Below are 27,513 nucleotides of genomic sequence, written 5' to 3' on the forward strand. Positions count from 1 at the left end.
ACTAACCCACAACAGTCACAACATGATATACCTACACGGACTCCCCATCCAGAAGAGATGCCAGTTCAAAACCCTCATACATGCCCACAAAGCCTTTCACTACCTAAGACCTGCCTACATCAACCCTTGGCTGAACTTCCACCAACCCGCTAGACACTCTTCACTCACCTTAACACACACACCCACATTCATCGCAGCTGCAGGGGTGGCTGCTCCTTTTCCTACATCTCTGCCAAAACCTGAAACCATCTTCCCCTTCAACTTCGTACGGCCTCCTGGCTGGAAGATTTCAGAAAGAGACTCAAGACCTGGCTCTTCGAATGAGACACAAAGCCCAGATACACCTAGGGGTGACAGTGTTGTGCTTTACATATGCTGTTTGATTGATGAGTATTCCAGTTCCTTCAGAGTAGAAATACGGAATAATTCTCAAGATGAATAGAGGCAAATGTCCATTAGCCCAACACTCTGTGTGCGCTTGAAGTCAGTGATTAATTTGAGCCGGTTGTTGACAGTGAAGCTCACCAGCTCTCATTGTTGGAGACCAGCACTTATTTTTCCTCATTGGTACTTAACATGAGCAATAGAGGAAAAAATTGCCTGGAGGGGAAAGAAGGAGTAAGAAAAAGACAGAAAAATCATCACTTAGGGAGAAAGAAGGATCCTGCAAGCGTGAGAGGAAAGGCAGGAAGTGCCAGGTAGAGGATTGAAGAGGCATGAGAGTAATTCAAGACTATCAGCCTTGGTATTCGGCGAGCTAACACCTATTAGCGCTGGACCCAGGCTTAGAAGCTAAGCTTTGAGCGCCTGCACTGATTCTTTTACAGCCTAAGCACTACTCACTTAAAGCACGTGTGTAATTCCATCAGTTTTATTTTTTCTGATAATCAAACCGGAGAAGATGTTTGTGCAAGCAGTTAGGCACGGTATTATTTGCCTTTAATATTCATCACGCTGACAGGGAGGGGTCAGAGGGCAGGGAACGCAGAGCACCAGCAGAAGAGCACCGAGCCGCGTGCTGAAAGATGAGAGGAAGGAGGAATGAGTGATGTCGAAGGGCGCCATATTCTGGGAACTATACACATATTACTGGAGCAAACCATTCTGCCTCTAGACTGCATCCCATTTTTACCATCAGCTTGTAATTGGAAACTGACGCTGCCGAGAAGCGCAGGCATATCTGCTTTAATAGATTCAGGTTGGAATGAGCATTACCAATCACCTTTCCGACAGGCTGAAACGCTTTTCTCTCTGAAAAGAAAGTTGGCAAAGTTTAGCAACTTTTTTTTAAATGTGACACTTGTTATAGTTTAACATGTCAAGCAGTATGTGATTTCTTCTTTAGTGATGGCAATGGAACATAGCTGAATTTAATTCCATTTCAGATATAGCACCTTTTATAGGGTACCCAAGAAGATTAAATCATCTATGTAAATATTCATCCAAAATAAAACAGGGTCATCAGACTGTAACAAGGGGAACAAACTGGAAGGGGCACTCTCCGCAAAGAGTGGTGTCAGTCTTTCCTTATGGAATAAAGGTTCCCTCACAGAACTTGTGGTATACTATTTAAGGAGCCCGCTCTTTAAGTGTATTTCATCAGTTTTCATTGCTCTGGGTATATTGCATACATCTGACACAGAACTTCTTACGAGTTCATACTGAAGATATTTACAACGGTGGCCCCAGATTCTCTGTTCTGATGTTTCATACAGCCTCTGTGTCTGCAGTCAGTCATTTCCTTTATAACATGTTCATGTAACTTTGTTGGATTGTTTCATGGTACTCTTATACAAAACAGCACGACTTTTCTAATTTTGGCGACTTGTAGGCCTCTCATATCCTGCATTGCCTCTAGTAGCATTGGGCGCTATGTTTCTGGCTTTTGGGCCATATGTTAAAAAATCTGTAATTGCGGTTCTTATGGAATCACAATTAGGAAATCGCAATTCCTAATGTTAGAAAAACATACATTTTTTTAATGGTGATTCCTAATTTGTCGCATTTAGACCTGTCAGCATTAGGGTGGTCTCCCAGCCAAACATTTGACCTTTCTTCCTCCATTTTGCATGAATTCGTTTTCACTGCTAAAGTTCTTGTGCTCCCTCCTCTAAAGCATGGTTAAATTGACTTCTACCAAATTGGCATATTTCATTTACTTACAGAGTGGCATACTGTTGGAAATTGGATTTCTGGTTGGCAGAGGTATGCACCCTGTCCAAGCAGCAACCACAATCCTAGTCAGGTTAAGTGTAGTACACACTAACAGATGTAGGTCACCCTATACCGGTCGGTAACGGACGAAATTACTGAATTTCGGCCGTTACCGACCGGTATTAGGCTACTGAGATGTAGGTGGCCTAAATTACAAATTCGGTAATTTGCCAATTCGGTATTTTAAGGAATCGGTAAATTACCGATTCCTTAAAATACCGAATCGGTAAATTACCGAATTTGCAATGTAGGGGGCACTCAAATGAGTGCATTGCATAGGTAATGATTTGGTATTTACAACCAACTACAAGTTGGTGGTAAATATCGAAAACCTTTGCAAAAGCAATTATTTTGCTTTTACAAGGGCATGTATATCTGCCACATGTACACCCATGCACTATTCATGGGTGCAACAGGGTGTCAATGTGACACCCTGCCACCCTTGGATGAGTTCCCCATTTTACCGAATCGGTATTTACCGATTCGGTAATTCCAATTCAGTCCAATGGGCCAGGAGGCCCATAGGAATAATTGGGAATTACCGAATCCGTAAATACCGATTCGGTAAATACCGAAACGTACCGATTTGGTAATACTTACCGAATATTTACCTACATAGCATTTACCAATTCTAAAATACTGAATCGGTAAAATTCGGTATTTTAGAATCGGTAAATCAAGATTACCTACATCTGGCCCTAAAAGTTTACCTGAGCTCACCCTTGAGTAGCTTGGTACAGAAGATTCAGGCTAAACTGAGGCAATGTGCCAAGTATTTGTGTACACGCACACACATATACACACACACACACACACACACACACACACACACACACACAGTAAGACAGTGAAAACACCACAAAAGACTCCACACTGTTTTGAAAAACTGTGCCTTTTAAACTCTTTTAAACAAGACTAGCAAGACAAAATTCCAATCAATGGTTTATGAGTTATGATTGCCCAAAGTTATGAATGCAAATACAGTGTTGAAAACATATATGCTACTAGTAGGCCATTAACGGTAACGCTGGGGAAATGATGGCCTTCCGAGTTGAGGATCAGCAAATAGGCTCTCAGTGTGCTAGAATGAATACGTTGATTCGACAGTCAGGAAAACAGTAGGTTAACTGCTGGTCCCGCGAGGCCATTGGAATTCAGGCAAATCCAGTTGCCTGGGATAACACACAAGTCGGCTACGGATACCTTGTGGGTCTCAATGCACACAGTGCTGGCCTGTTGGTAAGGCTGTGAGGTCAAAGACATCTTGAACAGAGCTTACGGTGTCAGGGTCTCCTCCTTCGGGCAGTCTGAATTGGTCTTGATTGGTCTTGAGAGTCGTCCTTAAACAGCACTGCAGCAGTAGTTGCAGTAGCGTTGGTGGTCTGGGGCAAGCGGACAGACATAGCAGTCTCCTTTGATTGGTCCAGCACTGGTTATGCCCCTTCACCTCAAGGTTGCCGAGCAGCTCTGCCTGTTGTTGAGCAGAGCTGTGGTGAGGCAGGCAGGTACCGCGATATCTCCAGGAATCTTTGGCAGCATACCGACAAACATCTGCAGAAACCCTGGTTCGATGACCTGCACTGGTTTTGAGTGCTCTCAGCTGGGTAGGGCTCTGGGAGAGCCAGATCTAGCAGGAGTATTTGTAGGCATAACGTTTTTGACCTAAGACATCTTCAACAGGGGGCAATCCAACAAGCCCTTGGAGTGAAGTAAGTTATCCTTGTAGAGGATGCAGAGTAGATTCAGTCCTTCTCATTCTTAGTCAAAAGGCGGCAGGTCAACACAGCAGAGCAGTTGTCAAAGTGGCAGTCCCTCCTGCAATGCAGCTCATCTTACTGACAGTCTCCTCAGGTCCAAAAAGTGAACTGAGTACATGGTGTCAGCACTCCAGTAGTTATACCCATTTTAGCATTTGAAGTAGAGAGACTTCAAAGAAAGGTCTTTGTAGTGCACAAGACTCTGCCCTTCCCTGCCCAAAAATTGTATAATGCTTAATGCATATGTACTCTCACTGATCAGTAGTCAAGGTGAAACAATCACACCTGTAGTAGTAACTCATCCCAAAAACAATTTCAAACATTATGTAGTTGGTGCAAGTGACCATTAATATGATGAATGCCTGCACCCGCATTCAAATGACCATCACATACGATATTAACAATTGTATGCACTCAGCAAAGTAGGCATTTAAAAAATCTGTTGTATTACCTGCCATCATGGTAAAGAAGAATAGGTATTTCACATTTTAGTCAGAAATATTGCTTGGAATGAAACAATTGCAAAGGAAAATTAATGCCAGGACTGACTTGGTGAAATCAAAAATTTGGATTTATTCCACAAATGAGATAAGTCTCTCAATATAACTATAAAGCCAAATGGCAGTCGAAATAGTGCCCACAAATTCCTATGCACTGTTGTGGGATTTTACAAAGCTCGCCTCCTAATTAACTGCCATGGGGACCCTTCTCAGGAACAGATATCTAGTGGGTAGAAAAGGCACCTCAAAGTCCTTACTTGGTGGGGGGGGTGGGTTTGGGAAGGGTGCTCTTACATATGGGAGGGGTGCTCTGGGGTTTGGGAGTTTGGAGGTTTGCGTTTGTAGGGGCGTTTTAGTTTTAGTAGGGGTGGTTTCTGTTTTGGGAGGGGTGGTTTGGGATACGGAAGGGATAGCTCAGCAGTTGGTAGGGGTGGGTAGGGTTAGATCAATGGCAAACAGCAAACTCTCATGGGAAAAATGGGAAGGATGTTTAGCAGGGAGTTGGGTTTGGGAGGTTGAGGGAGTGGCAGTGTCTGATGTGCATGTGTCTGTTGACAGTGCAGGCGCCTGGGGCTCTGGTGTATGGTGTATACGTTTCGGTGTCTGCTGCTTCCTAGCTGTCTGTTTTTTGTGGGCGAGTGTGGGTGTTTGTGTTCATGGGTGTGGATACAAATGTGTGAGCATCTTTAGATGAGTGTGCTATGGAGGTGCTGGGTGTGGTTGTGGTGCATGTGGATGTTGTGTCTGTGGGTGTGCTGGTGGTGCTGCATGTGGGTGTGGTATCTGCAGAAGTGGTGGTGGTGGTGCATGTGTGTGTGGTGCTGGCTGTGGTGTCTGTGAGTGTGCTGATGGTGGAGGTGGTGCATGGTGTGTGGGTTTGGTAGTGAGTGCAGTGTCTCTGGGTATGCTGGTGTTGGTGCATGTGGGTGTGGTGATAGATGTGTTATCTGTATGTTTGGTTGCGTGCCTGTGTTATTTGTAGTTTTGGGCTTTCTGTGTGGGTGTGGTGCTTGTGTCTGTTTGTGTGATGCGTGTGAGTGTGGTAGTGAGTGCAGTATCTCTGGGTATGCTGGTGGTGGTGCATGTGAGTGTGGTGGCAGATGTGATATCTGTATGTTTGGTTGCAGGTCTGTTTATTTGTGGTTTGGGGATTTCTGTGTGGGTGTGGTGCTTGTGTCTATTTGTGTGATTGCATGCAAATGTGTGAGTGTGCTTGCGACAGGCCTACTAATAAGAAATTAGGATGAGCAAGGGATGGGAGGTGGAACACAAGGTTGGGATGGGTAGGAGGCTGCTGTCAGTGAAGAGGCTGTATAGTACTGTGAATGCATTCCAGGTATGCTACCAGATAAGACCCTGGATGGCATTCAGTATTGTAGTATGGCCTACAGAGATGTTCGAGAGGAGGCCAATAGCCTCCTCTGTTAGTGCAGGTGAGGAAACAGGGGAAAGGCATGAGGTGCCTGCAACGGATACACCAACCTTTTTAGGGGGTGGGTTTGGCCAACCGAGTGAGAGTAAGGGAAGGTGCAGATGGTTCTCTGGGTGGTGGACAAGGATGCAGTTTGTAGAGTTCCTATTGGGTCCACCACCACTATGGGGTGCTCGGTCATGGATGCCTCCGCAAAGGATGATGTGGAGCTGGCATCCTCCCTTGCACTCTCCTCACCCTCCATGCCACTTGGTCCCTCAGTGTAGGTGCTGTCAGCACCTGAACCACAGTGGACAGCTGCTTCCCCACCTCCTTGGCCAATGTGTCCTCCGCCTGCTCCTGATGGTGTGGAAATTGCATACACAATAGTTTTATTGAATCTGTGAAAACAGTAATGACCATGCACTTCGATCACAAAACAGTTGACAAGTTTTCATATTTCAACAGCTTCAAAGCTCTCAAACTTTGGTTCCACATTAGGATAAGCTTGTGCATATATGCAAAATTTTCAGAAACCATCTGTTCACAGTTTGGCCATTCCCCATGGTTGATCCTATACCATATATGATCTTGTCTCCTATCCATTCCTATGTCCCTCCAGGAACTGTTTGACACTTCTGTATGGTTGGGCGTGGTTGTTTATACTAGTGAACATATGTCACTAAAAAGAATATAAACGAAAAAAATACAGTTGTATAGTGTGTTCACAAGGCCTACAAATCTGCAATATCTTCTTACCCAAAAAGTAAAATCTGAATCAATGTGTGGCAACAAATACTGCAATGTTGTACCAATATTTGTGTAAACTGAATGTCTGTTTCCTTGACCACTTCACAATGGTAATACATACTTCAAGTAACTAAAGTGTATGTCAAATTTAAAACATATTAGATGGCCTATGCACTGAAGTAGCTTATTAATATATTCCGCACTATATAGATACCTATGCTGTTGAAGACATTAACCCATTCCTTTCTGAGGATGGAACGGTTTCGACCTCAGACACGGGGACGTGTTATGATGATAGAACTGTTCCGTCCTCACACATTCCCATGGGGGAAGCACTGGCACTCCCCCATGGACTGCCCAGTTACACCCCTCCTACAAGGGATGGCAGCACAATCACTTCCGCGTCCACCTTCATTCCCCCATCACTAATCTGATGACTTTGGTGTGCTAACAGCATGCCAACGTCATCACATGCTGCTGCAAATGCGCTGGAAGCCATTTGCTTCCAGCATGTCCAGAGAAAGAACACATTTTTAGGTGAGTGCTTTCCTGAGGGGGCTTTCAGGTTTACAGATGCTGGCGAAAAGGACTTTTCCCCTGCATCTATATAGTGTACATTCCTGCTCCATGATCGCAGCTGGGGTGGTGATCGTGTAGCAGTAATCACACCACTGGAACCTCACAGTGTTTTTTTTATACATTGTTGGGAAGCAACCCCTTAAGCAAGGGTTGTTCCTCTTGGGGTATTCTTTACCCGTGTTTCATGCTCCTGGGGAATGATTTGGTAGTTTTTAGGTTGATATGCCCCCCAGTGGGGTCAGAACCCAGTAGAAGTCAGTGATGTATTTATAAAAATGATTACAGGGAGCAACCCTTTGGGCAAGGGTTGCTTCCATTGGGGGACATTTTATTTAGGAAGTCCTTAGGCCTAACTGTTATCTGGTGGGGGTGGAAGCACACTAGACACCAGGGATTATTTTTTGGATTTGACAGGGAGTGACCCCTTGGGCAAGGGGCACTTTCCTTTAGTGGGGAAACAATATGCTATGCTATGCTATGGACACTTATAATGCGCACAGATGCTCCAGCAAAGGAGCGTCCTGGCGCAGGACAAGGAAGAACACAACACCGCTAAATGCAAAGACAGAAAAGAAAAACAGCTGCGGGGGCAAAATTTAAAATAAGAAGGTTTTAATGGCCTTACGGAACAGCAGGAGGTCCTCCAGCAAACGGACCTCTACCAGAAGGGAGTTCCAGATAGCCGCAGCTCTTACTCGAAAAGATCGGCCCCCAGCTCGACAAAGCTTGAAGCTGGGGACCACAGCGAGAGCCTGGCCCAAGGATCTGAGAGAGCGTGTCGGAACAAACAAAGACAAGAAGTTGGTAAGGATTTGGGGAGCAGAACCTTTCAAGATTTTGAAGGCCAAACATAAGACCTTAAAATGAATTCTCGTCTTGACCGGCAGCCAGTGCAAGGATCGTAAGGTGTTAGAAACGGAACAAAACCTGGGCAGGCCAACTACCGCTCTGGCTGCGGCGTTTTGAACGCGCTGCAGGCGAGAGATTTCTGCCTGGTTGGCCCCCACCAGGAGAGAGCTGGCATAATCAAGCCGGGACATCACCGTCGCCTGAATCACCAGCTGCCTGGTCGAGGCATCGAAGAATTTGAGGACAGGTCTTAAGCCCCGAAGGACACCAAAGCAACAGGCCGCAGTTCTCTTTGTGTGGCCGACAAAGCTGAGGGTAGGGTCCAGCCAGACTCCCAGGTTTCTTAATTCCGTAACCGGATTCAGAGGCGGCCCCAGTTCCGAAGGCCACCACCTGTCCCCCCAGAGTTCCGCTCTCTTACCGACAATCATGATTTCAGTCTTTTTTGCGTTAAGCTGGAGACAGTTGGCAGTCATCCAGCTTGCCACCGCCCTCAGTCCACTCTGGAACCTAGGGGCATCCCGCTCAGCATCCCCGCTGATAGTGACCGCTAACTGAGTGTCGTCGGCATATGAGACCATAGTCATGCCCCACTGCTTGACGACATCAGCCAACGGTCTCACGTATAGATTGAATAACGTGTGACTCAGCGAGGATCCCTGCGGAACCCCCATGCCTAGAGCATGGAATTTGGACTGGTGAGGTGGGATGGCCACGCAAAAAGAGCGATTGTCGAGGAAGGAGCGGAACCACTGCAGAGCAAGCCCAGCAATGCCAATCTCCTCCAAGCGGTGCAGCAGAATGCGGTGAGAGACGGTGTCAAAAGCGGCGCTAAGATCTAATAGTACAAGCGCCGCCGTCTGACCCATATCCAACACCACACGCAAATGCTCCACCATGGCGAGAAGGGCTGTCTCCGTGCTGTGACCAGCGCGGAAGCCGTTCTGCGTGGGGTCCAGGGCATTGGCCCGAGTAAGATGGTCTGAGAGGGCCAGATTAACATGAGCCTCCGCAACTTTCGCCGGCCAAGGGAGCAATGAAATAGGACGGTAGTTCTCGGGTTTTAATGGGTCCAACGAAGGCTTCTTCAGGATTGGAGAAACCACCGCCTGCTTCCATTTGGCTTGAACCATGCCCGAGGCCAGTGAAAGGTTAATCAGGGAGCACACCATGGAGCGTCCCAAAAAAGACTGGTCTCTAAATAGGGCAGGTCTTAACGGACCCGAAGGAGAGCCGGACTTAATTTGCGGGGCCAATTTGTTGAACCCGTCAGGTAGCAACGGGGGAAGAGAGTGCAAGATGGTATGGCCTTGAGTGCAATCTAGGGCTCCTGGAGCTGGTCCAATACTAGGGAAGGCCTGATAGATAACCTGGACTTTCTCCAGAAAAAAGGATGCCAAGGCCTCGCAGTGGGAGATGGTACAGGTTGCAGGGGAGGAGATCCTTTTCGCCAAAAGGTCTTTAAGGACATATTATTATACAATATTGTGTTTTCTCATATTTTTACGTGTGTCTGCCCCTACAGGGGCAAATCCCTCTAGACACTAGGGATTTTTGCAGTTATATGTTGGGGATCAGCCACTTGGGCAAGCGTCACTCGTCTTTATTGGGATAATGCTTTGGCCATTTTCTGCCCCCCCTCAGGGCAGATCAGCCATTTGTTTAGACCCATCTGCCCCCATGGGAGACAGGAAGTCATTAGACATCAGTGGTGTTTACCTTTATAAGTTGGGGAGCGGCGCCTTGGGCCAGAGTCACTTTACTTTTAAGTGGGGCGATGTTTTGGCTGTTTTCTGCACTTGCAGACAGATCAGCCATATGTTTAGACCCATTTACCCACAAGTGTGGCAGAAAACCATAGACATCACGGACATTTTCTGTGTGTGCACGTGAACTAGAGTTCGGCTGATGGTCTGTGTGTACTTGGTGTGTGTAGGCTATTGCTTCGCATGCGGTGTGTGTAGACTGGCACCTGTCTGGCGGTGTGTGTAAACTGCCACGTGCCTAGCCTGCCTGGCATTATGCCGTGGCTGGCACTTGGCTCACGGTGTGCGTGGTCTGGGTCTTGGTTGGCAATGTGCATGTACTGGCACTTGGCTCACGGTGTGCATGGACTGGCACTTGGCTGGTGATGTGCCTGGACTGGCATTTAGTTGATGGTGTGCAATGACTGGTGCTTAGCTTGCAGTGTGCATAGACTGGAGCTTGGCTGGTGGTGTGCAGGAAGTGGTGATTGGCTGGTGGTGTGCATAAATTATCCCTTGGCAGGTGGTGTGCATGGACTGGCGCATGGCTGGCAGTGTGTATGAAGTGTCGCTTGGGAGGTGGTGCACGTGGACTGGTGCTTTGCTGTCAGTGTGCATGTACTTACACTTGGCTGGTGGTGTGAGTGGAGGGTCGATTGGCTGGCAGTGTTCATGAAGTGGTGTTTGGTTGGTGGTGTGTGTGGACTTGTGCTTGGCTGGTGGTGTGCGTAGACTGGTGCTTGGCTGGCGGTGTGCATGATGTGGCACTTGGCTGACGGTGAAAGTGGAGTGGCAGTTGGCTGGTGGTGATTGTGGGCTGGCTCGTGGTTGGTGGTTTTATAGACTGGTGGTGTTTCTGTACTGGCATTTAGCTGATGATATTTGTGGCTGGCATTTGAATGGTGATGGGTAGACTTAACAGTGTTTTATATTGTTAACTGTTTTATTTCTTGGCATCTTTTGTGATTATGATGTTTTACTTCTCCTTTTTTTTCTTGTGCAAATCTTTTGTTTTCCTTTGCTGCTACTCTTGCTTGCAGTTTCAGCACTGGTAGATCTGTTTGTGTGATTGCATGTGTTTGGTGAGAAAAAGGTTTTTGTACAGTTTACTCCTAAAGATTATCATTGACCTGCATGAATGCGTTTTTTTTGTAAATGCTGTAATATTAGCAGCATATTTAGCTTCTGTTTGATTGTGCTTGAAATTCTCCTTGGATTTGTGCACACTATGTATTGTGTTGTCTTATGTGTCATTTTCGTTTGTTTTCCTTTTTAGTGGGATATTTTTGGTGCTTGCTGTGTCTGTGCAGAGTATAAACCGGTGAGTTTAGCTGTCTCTGGCAATTGGGTGGTATTTCTTTACAGTATGTAGGTCATTGTGTGCTTTGTATTGATTGGCTTTCCCTTGCAATTGATAATTGCCAGCTGTTTTACTTTGTGTTTTATAAAGCCCCACTTTCTTTATTACTTATTTTATTTAGTGTTGGATCACACTTAAGCCCCACTCTAGAGCTACCCAGTGGATTCCCATAGGTACGGATGAGTTGAAGAAGTTCTTAGATTTAACTTTCTTGATCGGCTTCATAAGGAAGCCGTTGCTGTCTTCATATTAGCCCATTAGTCATTTGATGGCAATGGCTATATTTCCACCAACTATGAGTCATCATCAGTATTTGCTTCTTCTTCGGATGCTGCATTTTGTTGATAATGCTTCAGCGTTGCCACAAGAGTACCTTTATTGTGATTGTCTTTTTAAGATTAGGCCTGTCCTTGACCACTTTGTAGATCAAATTTCAGAGATCTATGTCTCAGGGAAAGAAATAGCTATGGATGAGTCTTTGGTCATGTGCAATGGTGTTTGGTTTTTCTCCTAGCAAGAGGGCACAGTATAGAATTAAGATGTATATGCTGCCTGAGAGTTTTACTGTATATGTCTATAACTTCAGGGTGTACACAGGTAGGGATTCCACTAATAAAACTGATAGTTGCCCATCTACTTTCCGAGTTAGTGAGAAAATTGTGTGAAAATTTGGCAGAGGACTTTTTAACAAAGAGCACCATTTATACATAGATAACTTATACACTGGTGTACAATTGTTCAATGTCGGCACTGTTGCTTGTGGCCAATCTGCTCTAACATAAAGTTTAACCAAGAGAATTTGTTTCTCAGAATCCGTAGAGGGCATAGTGCAGTGCCTTGCCTACTGATGAACTTCTTGCTGAGAAATTTTCTGACAGAAGCGATGTCTACATTCTAATTAGCATCCATAATGAAAATACTTGACCAGTGACTGTTTGGGTCATGTTGCTGAAGTGTGCAACCCTGTGTGCAGTTTAGACTATAATAAGCACAAGGGTAGTGCTGAAAGAGTAGATCCAAGGCTGGAACCTTACACTGTTATGCGTAAGGCTTCCATTTGGTATAGGAAATTGGTTATCCATTTATTCCATCTAGTAACTTTCATTGCTTTTGTTGTTTTCAAGGATTGTTCTCCAGAGTCAAATTTGACACTGGTCCAGTTTTAGCAGTCTGTGATAGGCAGCCTTGCTGTAGCGGAACATGCAAGTGTTCTTAGAGTTTGAGTGGTGGAGGACGAGGCTAGATTGAAAGATCACCACTATCCTAATCAAATTCCTCCAAAGTCCAAAAATGACTTTCCCAGTAGGATATGTAGAGTCTGCATCCGAAGAGGTGTGCTGTGCGGAAGGAGAGTTATATGTACTGCTCCTTTTAAACCTAGGCTGCCTTTGCCCACATGTGTTAAATTGTACCACGTGCAACAGAGTTATTGGGTGCAAGCAGGAGTGTGAAACTAACCTGACTAATCTGTATCATTTTATATTTTTTGTTCAGATTTCATGATTTGCATAAGTGTGATGCTTTTTGTTTTAGCTGTTATGTTTATACTTATAGTTTTGTACCTACTTTCAATTGGTTCTCATTTTTATTAAATTTGATGGTGGTGTGTGTGGACAGGTGCTTGGCAGGCGGTGTGCTTGGAATGGCATTCGACTGTTGGTGTGTGAACTAGCGCTTGGCTGGTGGTGTGCATGGACTGGTGCTTGGCTGGCAGTATGCGTGGACTGGCGCTTGGCTGGCGGTGTGCGTGAACTGGTGCTTGGCTGATGGTGTGCGTGGACTTCTGCTTCGCTGGCGGTGTTTGTTGACTGGTGTTAGGCTGGTGGTGCTCATGAACTGGTGCTTGGCTGGCAGTGTGTGAGAGCTGGCATTTGGCTGGCACTGTGTGAGTAGTGAATTGCTGCTGGTCACAACACAAACTACTAGCCAAACGCCAGTCATGATTTTTCTTCAGTAATGTAGGCATAGAATGTGATGGGCCATTGAATGTCGCTGTCCGTTGATGTGAGTATTGGAATGTGCTAGGCCCACGGCTGGTGGTGTGAATAGTCTTGTATGTGTCACGTATGAAAGATGTGTGAATGGCCTGTGTAGTGGTTAGTGCTTTGTCGCAGGTTTAGAGCATACGAGCTGTGAGTTATTGTTTGACCTTTCAATTATTAACAGTGTATTTCATTTTTGTGAAATCTCATGACAATAAAATTAAACCTTTAATTCACCTTTGTGCTAAATCCAACCAGTATGTGCTTCAGGAATAGATGGTTGTAAAGTAATTTTATGATTTTTTGTCCTTCGCTGCCAGGGTTTACATTGTCTGTAGGGAACATCTACCAACTATAGATATTTTCATAAACTAGACACCCAGGGGAGTACTAGATGTTGTGCCCCTTGTGGATCCCATCATGTTTTCTTAACTACAATGCCCTACAAAGATGAAAATGTGACTACATTCTCACATTTTCCGTGCATTTCTGTGCCATATTGTTCTAGAATCCACAAATGTCCGAGCACCCGCAACAGGGAAGGGCCCAACACATATGTAGAGGCATTGAATTGAACAACCACAAAACAACTTGGTTTTCCAAAGGGGTTGCCTGCATTTTTGGTCCCTGTCTTGGCGGCCATCTAGGGAGCCCTACCAAACCCAGACAGTTCTGAAAACTAGACACCTGGGGGAGTCCAGGGATGTATTTTTTGCTTGGATCCCAGAACATTTTCTTGCCCATAGTCGCCTGGAAACCTCGCATTTAGCGAAAAAATAAAATTTTCTTCATATTTTTGTGTGGGAAAATTGTGTGATCACCAGAAAAAACACATTTCCTGTCACCCAGTGTTTACCCAATTCTCCCAATAAAAATGTTACCTTACTTGTGTGGGTGAGCCAAGTGCCTGAGACAGGGAAGTGCCCAAAATGTTTCACGCCACTGGATGGTGTTGGGCATAGACACAGCCAAAATACATGTGGAAACTCTTATGAAAGAGATCGACTCACTTAAGGCAGAGATCAAGAGCCATAGTGCATTTGCTAATGCACGAGACACACTAGAGAAACTGGAAAAGACCCTCGATGATTTTGATATCGAAGCTCAATCCAAAAAACTTGACAAGTTAAGCAAGGACATCGCCAACTACGACAAGAAGAAGACCTACCCCTATCTTGCAGAAGATTATTTCAACCAAGACACCCAAGGGAGATTCACCAACAGGGGAAGAGGTGGTTATCGAGGTAGGAGGAAATTCACCAATTTTTCCGATTCCTCATATAGCTCAGGAAGCGACTCAGGCACACCGGGACCTATCCCGTACGACAGTTACCAGAACCAATGGTACCAACCCCAACCAGAATGGCAGCCTTTTTTAGGGGGGCCCACATGGCGTCCGCCCCGAGGACGAGGCAACTACCCGAACAGAGGCAGAGGACAGACCTGGCCAACTCGAGCAAGAGGTGGGAACACCCAACGACAATGGGAAGGTGGACACCCCCAAGACAATCCACAGAAACAGGTCCGGTTCCAATCGGAGGGCCATGGAGAAATCAGTACGAGACGGATGTATGATGTTACAACGCATACTTTTACAACGCATACCGTTACAACGCATTTTTTACAACGCAAAAACTTTTACAACGCATACCATTACAACGCATGTTTTTACAACGCAAGTACTTTTACAACGCATGCCATTACAACGTAAGTATTGGTAAGTATATAATATATTTTTTTTTAAATTAATTGTAATTAATATAATTTAATTTATTTAATTTAATTTTTTTACCCTGTACCCCTGTACCCCCAAAATCCAAATTAACCCAGAAACCTAAAAATACCCCTGTACCCCAAAAACCCAAAACTGTCCCTGAACCCAAAAAATACCCCTGTATCCCATAAACCCAAAACTGTCCCTGAACCCTAAAAATACCCCTGTACCCAAAAACTGAAAACTAACCCTGAACCCTAAAAATACCCCTGTACCCAAAAACTGAAAACTGACCCTGAACCCTAAAAATACCCCTTTACCCAAAAACTGAAAACTGACCCTGAACCCTAAAAATACCCTTTTACCCAAAAACTGAAAACTGACCCTGAACCCTAAAAATACCCCTTTACCCAAAAACTGAAAACTGACCCTGAACCCTAAAAATACCCTTTTACCCAAAAACTGAAAACTGACCCTGAACCCTAAAAATACCCCTTTACCCAAAAACTGAAAACTGACCCTGAACCCTAAAAATACCCCTTTACCCAAAAACTGAAAACTGACCCTGAACCCTAAAAATACCCTTTTACCCAAAAACTGAAAACTGACCCTGAACCCTAAAAATACCCCTTTACCCAAAAACTGAAAACTGACCCTGAACCCTAAAAATACCCTTTTACCCAAAAACTGAAAACTGACCCTGAACCCTAAAAATACCCTTTTACCCAAAAACTGAAAACTGACCCTGAACCCTAAAAATACCCCTTTACCCAAAAACTGAAAACTGACCCTGAACCCTAAAAATACCCCTTTACCCAAAAACTGAAAACTGACCCTGAACCCTAAAAATACCCCTTTACCCAAAAACTGAAAACTGACCCTGAACCCTAAAAATACCCCTGTACCCAAAAACTGAAAACTGACCCTGAACCCTAAAAATACCCCTTTACCCAAAAACTGAAAACTGACCCTGAACCCTAAAAATACCCTTTTACCCAAAAACTGAAAACTGACCCTGAACCCTAAAAATACCCCTTTACCCAAAAACTGAAAACTGACCCTAAACCCTAAAAATACCCCTTTACCCAAAAACTGAAAACTGACCCTAAACCCTAAAAATACCCCTTTACCCAAAAGCTGAAAACGTAAAAAAAAACCAAACATATAAAATATTAAATATAATTATATACTTACCAATACTTACGTTGTAATGGCATGCGTTGTAAAAGTACTTGCGTTGTAAAAACATGCGTTGTAATGGTATGCGTTGTAAAAGTTTTTGCGTTGTAAAAAATGCGTTGTAATGGTAGTGCGTTGTAAAAGTTGCGTTGTAAATGTTGTTTACCGTACGAGACGCAAGACGTACAGATGGTGAGAGAATCCAGTCCTATAGTAAATCTGTCTCAATATGTTCTGACACCGGAAGAGTCCAGCGTGCTGAACAAGGGTTTGTCATTTGTACCCATCTCTTACCCCAACCAATTCAACATACGATCGGAGCTAACTCGCTTCTTCCGGAAGATTCGACTAAAACACTTCTTCTTGAATTCTCCACCCCCGATTACAACCTCAGCAACCGGATTAAGACCCCCCTCGACATTCACTCCAAAAGCCCATCAGACGTCGCATAGGATCCTTGCGTACGAAAGTATGGTTATGAGAGATGTGATGAACATTTGCACCACACGCTCCTATGTACAGCATAACATCACTCAAGGCGAAAGACGAGCCCTGGAAACTTTGAGGAACAATAAACTACTCGTGATTAAACCTGCGGACAAGAGTGGGGCGATTGTTCTACAAGATGTCCAACACTACAAAGAAGAAATATATTCCCAACTTCGAGATGGGGTGAGCTATACTGCAAGCCGTACTAACCCTACCAGGGACATCAGAAGACAGATTCAAGAGATCACAGGAAGAGGAAAAGATACGGGCTTTCTGAGCACCAAGGAATATGAATACCTGAATGTTGCACAGCCAAGAACCCCAACAATCTATACGTTACCAAAGATTCACAAAAACATGACAAAACCACCGGGACGCCCCATTGTATCGGGCTGTGGTTCTCTGTTAGAACCACTGTGTAAATACATAGATATTTTCTTGAAACCACTAGCAGCTGGGACCTCCACCTACGTCCGGGACACCATGCAAATCATCAATCAAGTAGACAACGTTGCATTTGACCAGGATAAACAACTACTAGTGACACTAGATATAGTGTCACTATATACTAGCATTCCTCAAGACCCAGCATTGGCGACAATGAGAAAGGTTCTGGATAGAAGAATCCAACCACCTCAGGTACCAACGGACTTCATCATCGAGCTCTTGGAGGTGGCGATGAAGAAAAACTTTTTCGTATTCCAAGATGAATACTTTTTCCAGAGTAAGGGAGTAGCAATGGGGGCAGCCTTTGCTCCTGACCTGGCCATACTATACATGGCGGAATTTGAACAGGACCACATCTTATCGTCTAGAAATCCATATGAAAACAACATTTGGATGTGGAGACGGTATATCGATGATGTGCTGATGTTGTGGACAGGAAACGAAGATGAATTGAACTTATTTTTTACATGGCTTAATACTCAATCCCAAGATATTCAATTTACTATGAACATGAGTAGAACCTCAATTGACTTCTTAGATATCAGCATTAAAGTTCAAAATGGCCATCTTCATACCACTCTCTACCGTAAATCCACGGAAAGGAATAGTCTGCTACGATACTCGAGCCACCACACACGTAGTCTCCGCGACAATCTACCATTTGGCCAGTTCCTCCGAGTCCGGAGGAATTGCTCACTCAAAGAAGACTATTTTTCGGAATCGGATCTCCTGATTGGGAGATTGATGGAAAGGGGATATCCGAGACGACTGGTTACAAGGGCGAGAAAGAGGGCTTGGTTCAGCCCAAGGGAAGATTTGCTCCAACCTAAACAACGCCTTGCCGATCCAGACAGGATTGTCTGTGTTACCACATTCTGCACAAAGAGTAACCTAATCAAGAAGGCAGTCAATAAACATTGGGAGATAGTATCAGATGTCATTGACCACAAAGAACTTCCGATGCACGCTTTTAAAAAGGCGAAAAATATCAGGGATAAAGTGGTGAGTTCACTTCTAGAAACTCCAGCTCCTCCCACCCTACAAAGTATCTGGAATCTTCCCCAAGTAGTAGGTCACTTTAAATGCACCAAGTGTAAAGCCTGCCCACTCACCTTAGAAACCAAGGTATGGGAATATCGGAACCATAAGGTTAATCTCAAAACAATGACTAACTGCAACACAAGGGATGTTATCTATGCCATTATATGTCCGTGTATATATTGGACAAACAAAACAACATGTAAAGAAGCGTATTCTCCAACACTGTAGTCGGATAAGATGTCAGACACCGGGCTCCCCCTTGGTCGAACACTTTACATCCAAAGCCCACACTCCAGAATCTTTCAAATGGTTGGTGGTTGAGAAAATTGAGATTGGACCTAGAGGGGGGGATTTGAATTCGCTACTTAATTTGCGGGAATGTAAATGGATGTACACTCTGGACACTGTGGACAATGGTCTGAATGAACTTGATGCGACCTACTCACAACTAGCGGGACTGACATCTGATCCCTGATTTGTGCTAATGCTTTCTGCACAGAATAAGGGTGCACTATGATATGCTTCGCAATACAGAATTATTTAATCACTGAGCTAGCTGAGCTAATGTTAAACAATTCTTTTAGACAACATCTAACAATATGTCCTTAGAATACTATGTTACATTATTGTGATAATGCGACCTACGCACAACTAACGGGACGGACATTGGATCCCTGTTTTTTGATAATGCTTTCTGCACAGGTTGAGGGGTGTAATATGAGATGCTTCATTATACTTTTAATCACTTAGCCAGCTGTTCCAAGGTGCAACTGTTGTTTTAGATAACATATAAAATCTGAGAATACTCGGTCACGTGACTGTGGGAATGGCAGAACCTACATCTGACCTTATTTTTCTTTTTATTCATTAAGGGATGTAAGGTTAGCTTCTCAATGTATACCAATATGGAAAACTGGACTAACATGTCAATAATTGAGTACGCCGTTTACAGTAGTTAAAGAAGTCTCTGAAACTATTTTGCGTGAATTGCAAGGCTAGCTTGCCTCGCTTCTATCATTAAAAAGTGTGTGCGCACGCCTGTGCGTCAGTATTCACATAGGGGCAGTTGGCCTAGATCGATACTAGCCATTAGAATGAGGTCTGCACACACGCTAGTGCCCCTAACACTCGCGCACCGGGTCAGGAGAAGTGACTCTGCCAGCACGCATGCGCAGTAAGGTCACACCCGCGGCACCAGCATCCAGCGGCGGCACTGCGAGGGGCTCTGACACGCCCCCTGAGACACGCCCCTAGCATCCAGCGTTTCTAAGTGACTCCCTGGATGCGCTGGTGGTTCGCACCTAGGATTGACACCGGCAGAGCCGAAGGTACGTCAGACAGCGCGGCTGCTCTTTCAGCTCTGATCGTAACAGCGCTGTAAACATTTCCCCGCACTTTTCTCTATCCACATTAGCGCTGGGAGTCTGTCCCCGCGCCTCAGCTCTTTTATGGGATCCCGATCTGTCTACAGATTCGAGGTGACTCAAGTAACCTAGCAACTATGATGCTTTTATGCCCATGACAGCGCTACAATCATACCCCCGCGCTCTAGTCTCTTCATTGTAATTAGAGATCCGGATCTGCCTCCGGATGCAAGGGGACCCATTCTACTTAATTAACCATTACAACTTGCAACTTTTGTGCGAGGTGTACAGACGTTAGAGGTATGATTCTCTAGGGAATATGTGATTGCCTTTAACTTCACCTTTTTGTAACGGCGAGCTAGGCGAACAAAAATACAGAGTGACTCTAGCTAATACCGTCTTTTTTTTTTTTTGGCTCTGGTTTTTGCAGATGATGTGAGAGAACCTCTCTTAGACTAACCCTTCTAGTTGGTGTTTGATTGATACCACACCTACTTTTGGATACGAAAATAAGATTTCTCCAAGTAAGTTTTTCCTTCTCAAATGCTACGAACCCCACCTGTACATCCCAGGCACTGTGTAACCCTTCCATTGGTGTAGAGATACATGGATACATATATTTTGTATCCACAGATTCCACGCCATTTTCTCAACTCATCTGGGATTCCATTCATCCACCTAAGATTCGCTTCCACAGAAGAATCTAGTAAGTAGGGGCGCCTCCATTGTAGGTTGACTCCTCCCTGACCTGCCCGTCGCATACCTTCCTAAATGTTTATTGTTCCTCCACAGAACACTACCAACGGCGCAAGTTTACAACTGAGGTGGGACTTCTTAACACGCCAGAATCAATGTAGGTACACTAGTTTAGGGGCCATTGAGTGATGCCTTTTTTACAGTTTTTAATTCACCCTACTGAGTGATATACGTATCTATTTCCGTAGGTGCTCACTAACACTATTTCTACTGTCCTGATGAAGACCCTAAACTGAGGAACCATCCGCCCTTACTATCGGGGTCGAAACGTCGACAACATTATTCTCCAACATACACGCCACAATAGAATTTGCCATACATGGCCCACCGTGTATTGTTTATATAGGAACAGTGTGATCTATTACAGACTGGAAATGTTTCAAGATTGATTTTGAATTGTCTACAGGACACAATTCCTTTTCTTTGTCCCTCCATCTATTCCAACCACACCCTACCCTACTGAATCTGGAACCCTTCCTCTTCTTTGACACTCACCGAGCACTATTTTGAATAATGACTGCATCCACTGTTATGTATTGTATGAACTAAAATACAAAATATCTGTGAAAATACTGGTCATCACTGTTTACAGCTGAATTAAATTCAGTTCCGTATTTACTTGGTTTATGTGTACCTTTTAACCATTAATTGATGAAATGTGAATATGTTATGAAACCGACCACTTTTTCTGTAACTACAAAATGTTTTTGGAGGCATCAAAATTTCGATCCCAAAACAACCTGGTTTTTCAAGGGGGTCACCTCCGTGTTTGGTCCCGGGCTCACCGGCCATGAAGGAAAAGCTACCAACACCAAACATTTATGAAAATTAGACACCGAGGGAGTCCAAAGACATGTGTATTGTGTGCATCCCTCAATGTTTTCTTACCCAGAATCCCCTGTAAACTTCAAATTTAGGTAGAAAAATTCACATTTTATTCACATTTTTGGGTGCGAGGTTGTGGGGTCAAAGGGCCGGCTCAAATTTCCTACCACTCAGCATTTCCCCAGATCTCCTGATAAAAATGCTACCTCACTCGTGTGAGTGGGCCAAGTGCTTGCAACAGAGAAGGGCCAAAAACATATTGTGGAGACATCAAAATCATCCATAACAAAATGACCTGGTTTGCAAGGGGTACACCTCAGTTTTTGGTCCTAGACTCAGTGACCATTTAAGGAAACCTACCAAACCCAGACATTTCTGACAACTAGACTCCCAGGTGAGTCAAGGGAGGTGTGGCTTGCATGGATCTCCCCAGATTTTCTTACCCAGAATCCCCTGCAAACCTCAAAACAGGCACGGAATGCCCATTGGACTCACAGGGCTTCAGCCCCCGTCCTGTATGGCAGCCTGGGATGAGACAGCTTCCCGGGCACACACACAGCTGCACCCAAGTACTTCACGGGTCTTTTAAAGACCTTTTGCTTGTTAATGAGACTTTGTTGGTTTTCACCCCTTCTTAGAGCCCCTGCAGCTCCACTCTGCCTTTTGCTTGAAGAAGGAGCCACCCCCGAAATGTTTTCTTAGCCCCTCCTGAAATTTTACTCTAGGTGCGCCTCTACCTCAAATTTAGCTAAATAAAAATGACATTTGATCACATTTCTGTGTTGGAAAGTTGTGGGATCACTGACCCAATACAAATTTCCAACCACTCAACTTTCCCCCAGGTATTCCAATGAAAATACTACTTCACATGTGTGGGGGGCCAAGTGCCCACGGCCCAACACGTATTGTAGAGATCCCCTGCAAACCATAAACTTGCCTAAACAAATCACTTTTTCTACACATTTCTGTGTGGAATCACCATGCCAGGACACAAACTTCCTACCACCCGGAGTTTCCCACAGTCTTCTGATAAAAATGATTCCTCACATGTGTGGATGCCCTCTTGGACCTGTTTTGGTTCCCCTTCAATGTCTACACGTTTTTGGCCCTTCCCTGTCGCAGTTTGATTACGCATTCACAACGATTTTCAAAGTATCTGAAAACTGTAACAAAATATAGATTTAGAATATCCTTCAGCCTAAAGGGCTATTTCAAACATCTATGTGTTTTAAATTTAGTACGATGGATGATGGAGACGGTTCAAGGATATTTAGGGTCTGATTGTTAATTTGTAAAAGTATAATTAGGTTTATTCTTCCCCTCTATCTAATTTCAGTATAGAACTTTAATTGACATCTCCTCTGGCAATTGTGCATACATAGTGTCCAACGTGTCTTCCAAAGTAGAAGCAGCTCAAAACTATTGCATTATTTTAAGTAGACCTTACGGCTTTTAAATAGCTTTACCATTGTAATACTCTTTAATTGTGTATTAAGCACCATTTAACTCTACAGTGTAAGAACCTGAGCTGCCCTAGATGTGGATGATATCTGACAGACTTTTTTACAGAACAATATAGTGTGAACTTGACCAAGGTGCAATGGAGAGCCTTACATGAGCAACAGATTGCAGAACAGCTTTTTTAGCACAGTCTGAATAAGTGAGTTGCCCAAGATCACAGGATGTTGAGCTGAGGCTCAAACTCGAACCTGGTTCTACAGCTCCAGGGTGGGCTGCCCTGGCCATTCTGCCACATCTCCTTCTAGGTGCCATACAGATGTTCCTTCCTGCTTCTAGCATTAGCATGTTTGTATGATGGGTCTTTCAGAAACAACTTAAACACTATTTGTGAAGTAATGTATTCAAGCAACTTTATTGAGAGTGAACTAATTGTGAGAAAGAGAGTCAGGTTAAACATCCAGATACATTTTGAGCAAATCTGTTTTTAGCCTACTTGGAAGATTATAAATCTTTTTTAAGGCTAGGTCTGGCCAAAGTTTGTGTTGCTAGGTTTTTATAAGTGTACTTTTGGTGATTTCACATAACTCCTATTATATGCATTTGTTTGAGGTGCTTTGGGGTTTTTGCACTATATTTTAGAACAACATGCTTTGTTGTGTCCAAAATAAAAGAGAGGATGCATTCTTTGATACAAAATAGCACCAAATGCCAGGTTTACGTTTCACATAACTACACACAATTTCATATAGTTTTACCTACATTTCATGTAAGTAAGCAAAACCAAATTATGTGAATTTTGCACACCCCTAATTAAGGCTCAGAGTAACCAAGGAGTAGATTAAAAGGTTAAACATTAAGATACAGAGTGAACAGTCTGTCTTTAAGGCTTAACAGAATTATAAGATGTTGGTATGGATCCACAGTGTATCTGGAAGGTATTTCTAGAGAATTGATTATTGGTGTGAGCAGGACTGATTCATTGTCTTCAAAGTATTCATTTCTGAAGTTTCATTATTAGGTGAAATGTTCTGCTAGTGTCTCTTTAAACTTCAGTTACATCCAATTTGTTTTTCGAGTAAAAACGGAGAAGAAGATCTATGATTTTGTGTATTACACAATCCATTTTAAAGTGAAAGCTTAGTGCCAAGGGTAGCAGAAGGTGTTCTTTTAGGATTTGTGTCATATTGTATTATGTCCTGATGCATGTAACATGACAAGCAGACGTAAGAAGTATATTATTAGTTTTCGGAATTTCAGAAGATATAGTATTGATTACCATCATCTAGATGGCAAACAATCAATAATTGAACATCTGTTCTGAAATCTACTGGAGCAATTCTTCAATTCAGCTTCTTTATAAGAAGTAGTTGGGAGAAGTCATTTTTGTTTATTTTGGAGATTTTTTTTGCAATATTTACTTTTTGATCTCAGAGGGAATCATATGATTTTCATATTTGGATTAGAGTAGGATGCATACTTTTAGTCAGTAGTTCAAGCCTTTCTTGAATAGTAGGGTTAAAGGAGGAACAGTTCAGTTCATGTAGAGACTTTCCACTTTGAAATTTTTGATGTCACGTTGCATATTTTCAGAATATTTATGCATTACATCATTTTTTTAGTTTGCAGGACTAAGCCCTGTGCCCAGTACAAAAGGAAATTTAAAAGAGTCCATAGTAAGGACTCTTTAGCAATCTGTGCCAAAGACCTTTCTTGAACAATACAATACTTAAGGCCTGACTATCAGTTGAGGAATTATTTATTACCCCATATAAATTACAATATCATGGGGTAAGTTATTTATCGGGTGCAATAACCATCACCTCTAATACATTTATGGTGAATAACCTTCAGATTTTGGTATTTAACACTTGAAATCTTCATGGTATGTTATGTTATGTTAGGGTGGTTTATACCGCGCATGGCTGCTTCAGCAAACATGGGCGTCCCAGCACTTGCAGAACTGGTAGCCGGAAGAAATGATGTTAGATGGATGTGAAAAGCCCGGTTTTGATCAGCTTCCTGAATGCCCAATGATCGTGTGTGCTGGGAAACCCAAGGGATAGAGTTCCACAGTGCCGGGGCCAGGGCTTTGAAGGAATGACCCCCCTGCTCTGATACGTGGATGCAGAGTACGGTAAATACCATATGTTTCCCCCTGTTAAATTTCGGCAGTTTTGACATGCCGCAATTGAATCAATGTTGGGTTGTATAACACATCGAAAAAAGAGGGATTTTTGCACAGTACAGAATTTAACTAGCCACTCATAATTAGGGCCATAGACTGGGCTGTGGGCAGGGCAGCTGGAAGTTTTAAATTTTGTGGCCACTGTCTTTTCCTCATTGTTGGACATGGCCCTTTTTGCAGGATCATCCCTGAATTTCTTGCCTTCCTCCTAGCCTTTTTCCTGACATGGTGTTGGTGGTTTTAGCACTCTGGGCACTTTGACACTACTGTTCAGTGTAAAGTGCTTGTGCTCTCTGTGGTAAACATGGTAAGATTGGTCTACACCTGTTTGGCATATTTAATTCAGTCCCTCGTAAAGTGGTATCTCATATACCCGGGGCTGGTATATTAGATGCTGCTGGTGGGTTTGCAGCGCTGATTGAGCCACACACCAAAGTAGCCTTTCAAACCTGTCTCAGGCATCTGTCACTGCAGGGCCTGTGCCCTTCACATAACTCCTATTATATGCACTGTGACGTGGCACCTAAAGTGTGTGCCATGTCTGTGACCCCTTTTTACTGCATGTCAGTCACCCCTAAGGTAGGTCCTAGCTAGCACTATGGCAGGGTGCATTGCGGGTAATGGTAGGACATGTACCTTGAGTGTGAGACATGTCCTGGTAGTGACAAACAGTCACTTTGGTGTCTCACTGCTATGGGGCTGCCATCCCATAGGAATGCATTGCGGATTCCCTGATAGGTGTTTCAGTGGTATTTCCTCATATGAAAGGAGCAGCGTGGTCAAGTTTGATATATAATAGTGATGATAAATACTACGCAATAGTGTGCGGAGATTTAGTATAACTATTTTAGAAATGCAACTTTTAGAAGTTGGCATTACTGTGTGCTATGTGTCTGCCTGCCTGATGTGGATTGCATGTCTGGCTTTAGAGTGACCGGGGCTGGTGAGGAGTCTGTGGCTCCAAGAGGGGCAGGGTGAGTCAGAGCTAGGCTGAATAGGGCATCTGCATTTGGAGTAGTGGCAGGAGTAGTCCCCTGACCCTGAATAGGTCTGTGCCTGCCTATGTGGATGCTGGCTCCGCACCCCTGTGGTGTGTCTGATGATGAGCCCCCACCTGACAAAGGGCAAAAGGAGCCTTGTCAACAAAGTGCTCCATAACCCCCTAGAACCAGTTTAGGCTGGTTCCCCAAAGCCCTGTCCCAGGGCAGACAAAGCATATGCTGGTATAAATATTGGGGCTGTGACACCATGAAAAGGTAGGGCTGTTCTTGTGCTGTCGGGTGCTGGAACTGCTGGGCCCCAGGAGGAACCACCACAAAGGACTGCCTCTCTGCTGGAGGGCCCTGTGTGCTGGCCATCCTGGGTGCAGCTGTGCTTTCTGGAAACTCCGAAGCTCTAGCGCCTTGTGAGCGCTATATTTTTTAAGGCCAGGTGAAGAAGGAGGGTGTGTGTCGTGCAGCGCTGGCCTGCGTGGGAATCCCTGCATGTGGGATTCACCCTGTACTACGTGCCGGTGGGAGCGGGTGCCCACCCTGCATTTATGTGTTTATCTGGAGGAAGAGCGCCGCGTTTTGAGTTCAGAGCGGGAGCCCACCCAGCTGTTGTGTGCCCCTCGAGTGGAAGCCCACCCCGCTTTTGGTTTTATGTGCAAGCGGGGTAGTAAGGTGTTGACTGGTCCCCCCCTCGAGACTGCCCTGTGTCGCTTCTGGTGTTGCCCATGAGCTGGGGCAATATTGTTGATAGGCGTCCCAGAGTGGGGCTCCAGAGGCACCATAGATGCCAGTGCTAATTTTTGCCAGAGCTGCACGACAGCTGCAACACAGGGGCATTTGTGTTTTCAGCATGAAGGGGTGAAAAGCACCCCACGCCCCAGTGTACTGCACACTTTGCTTTGGCTGCATAGGCAGTAAAAGGGCCAGTGGAAGGCCTCAGTACGAGCCCTGACATTCTAGACAGAGGGCATTTTGAACCACTGGTCAGTGTACGGTGGTACACTGCATTTTATTGCAGAATGTGTTTATGCTTGTGATGCCTACTGCGTAATGTGATTATTCTTAGGATGTTTAGGCCCAATGAGGTTTATGCCTAATTGTGATGCAGACCTATTGAAGCCGATTCACAGAACTAACTTACGACATAATCCTAAACTTACTACTTATGGTATTCACAGAAGGTATTTAGTAGTCTTAAATTAGGATTTTGTCCTAAATTAGCATTTTGTCTTAATTTATGATTTTTTCTTAAGTTAGGATATGTTTAACTTAAGACAAAATCCTAATTTAAGATCCCCTGTAAATATTGCCCATTGCCAGTTGGCACAGTGTATATGTGTGGTTATTATCTAATGTGTTTATGATAATACAAAAGCTATGTTTTATATGACCTTGCGTAGAGTTTCTTTTGAGGTGTTCCTAGTGTGTTGTTGCTATGTGTGTGTGTTGCACAAACGCTTTACACATTGCCTCTGGGATAAGCCTGACTGCTCGTGCCAAGCTACCAAGGGGGTGAGCAGGGGTTAGCTTCAGCGTGTAACTCCCTTACCCTGACTAGTGTGGTGGGTTATGCCAGGCTTTGGCGCATGCCCTAGCCAACCAAAAATCCAATTTCTAACACTCATAATTATGAATTTGCTACATAATCCGCCATCCCCTTTATAATTTAAGAAGAAAATATTTGTTGCTTAAGTGGCTCAAAAGTGACAAAGAAATGCTGACACGCGTGTTGTCATGCAGTGGCAGGCCTTTTTTCACACAGAGGCTGATCACATTTCAGTTGCTGATTGCTGTATTTAGGTGTTAAACTTGTATTAACACATTTGCACATACAATGTTAAAATGTGTAAAAATGAGAAAATTGTGAAATAATACTGCATCAAAAGGTACCTCATTCCACCAAATAATTTGCA

The 27,513-nt window shown here is 44.2% G+C and overlaps 1 long non-coding RNA gene across 1 annotated transcript in view; it reads right to left on the bottom strand.

Moving 5' to 3' along the window:
- Positions 1–899: 899 nt before the first annotated feature.
- The window catches only part of LOC144827794 (uncharacterized), a 190,551-nt gene continuing 163,937 nt past the window's right edge, over positions 900–27,513 (bottom strand). The window contains exon 6 of the long non-coding RNA XR_013610379.1: positions 900–1,251. This is a non-coding gene — a long non-coding RNA (uncharacterized LOC144827794). The remainder of the gene's footprint in view (positions 1,252–27,513) is intronic.

Source organism: Lissotriton helveticus, chromosome 4_1 (genome assembly GCF_964261635.1).
Source record: "Lissotriton helveticus chromosome 4_1, aLisHel1.1, whole genome shotgun sequence".
In the NCBI taxonomy this organism is placed as follows: Eukaryota; Metazoa; Chordata; class Amphibia; order Caudata; family Salamandridae; genus Lissotriton; species Lissotriton helveticus.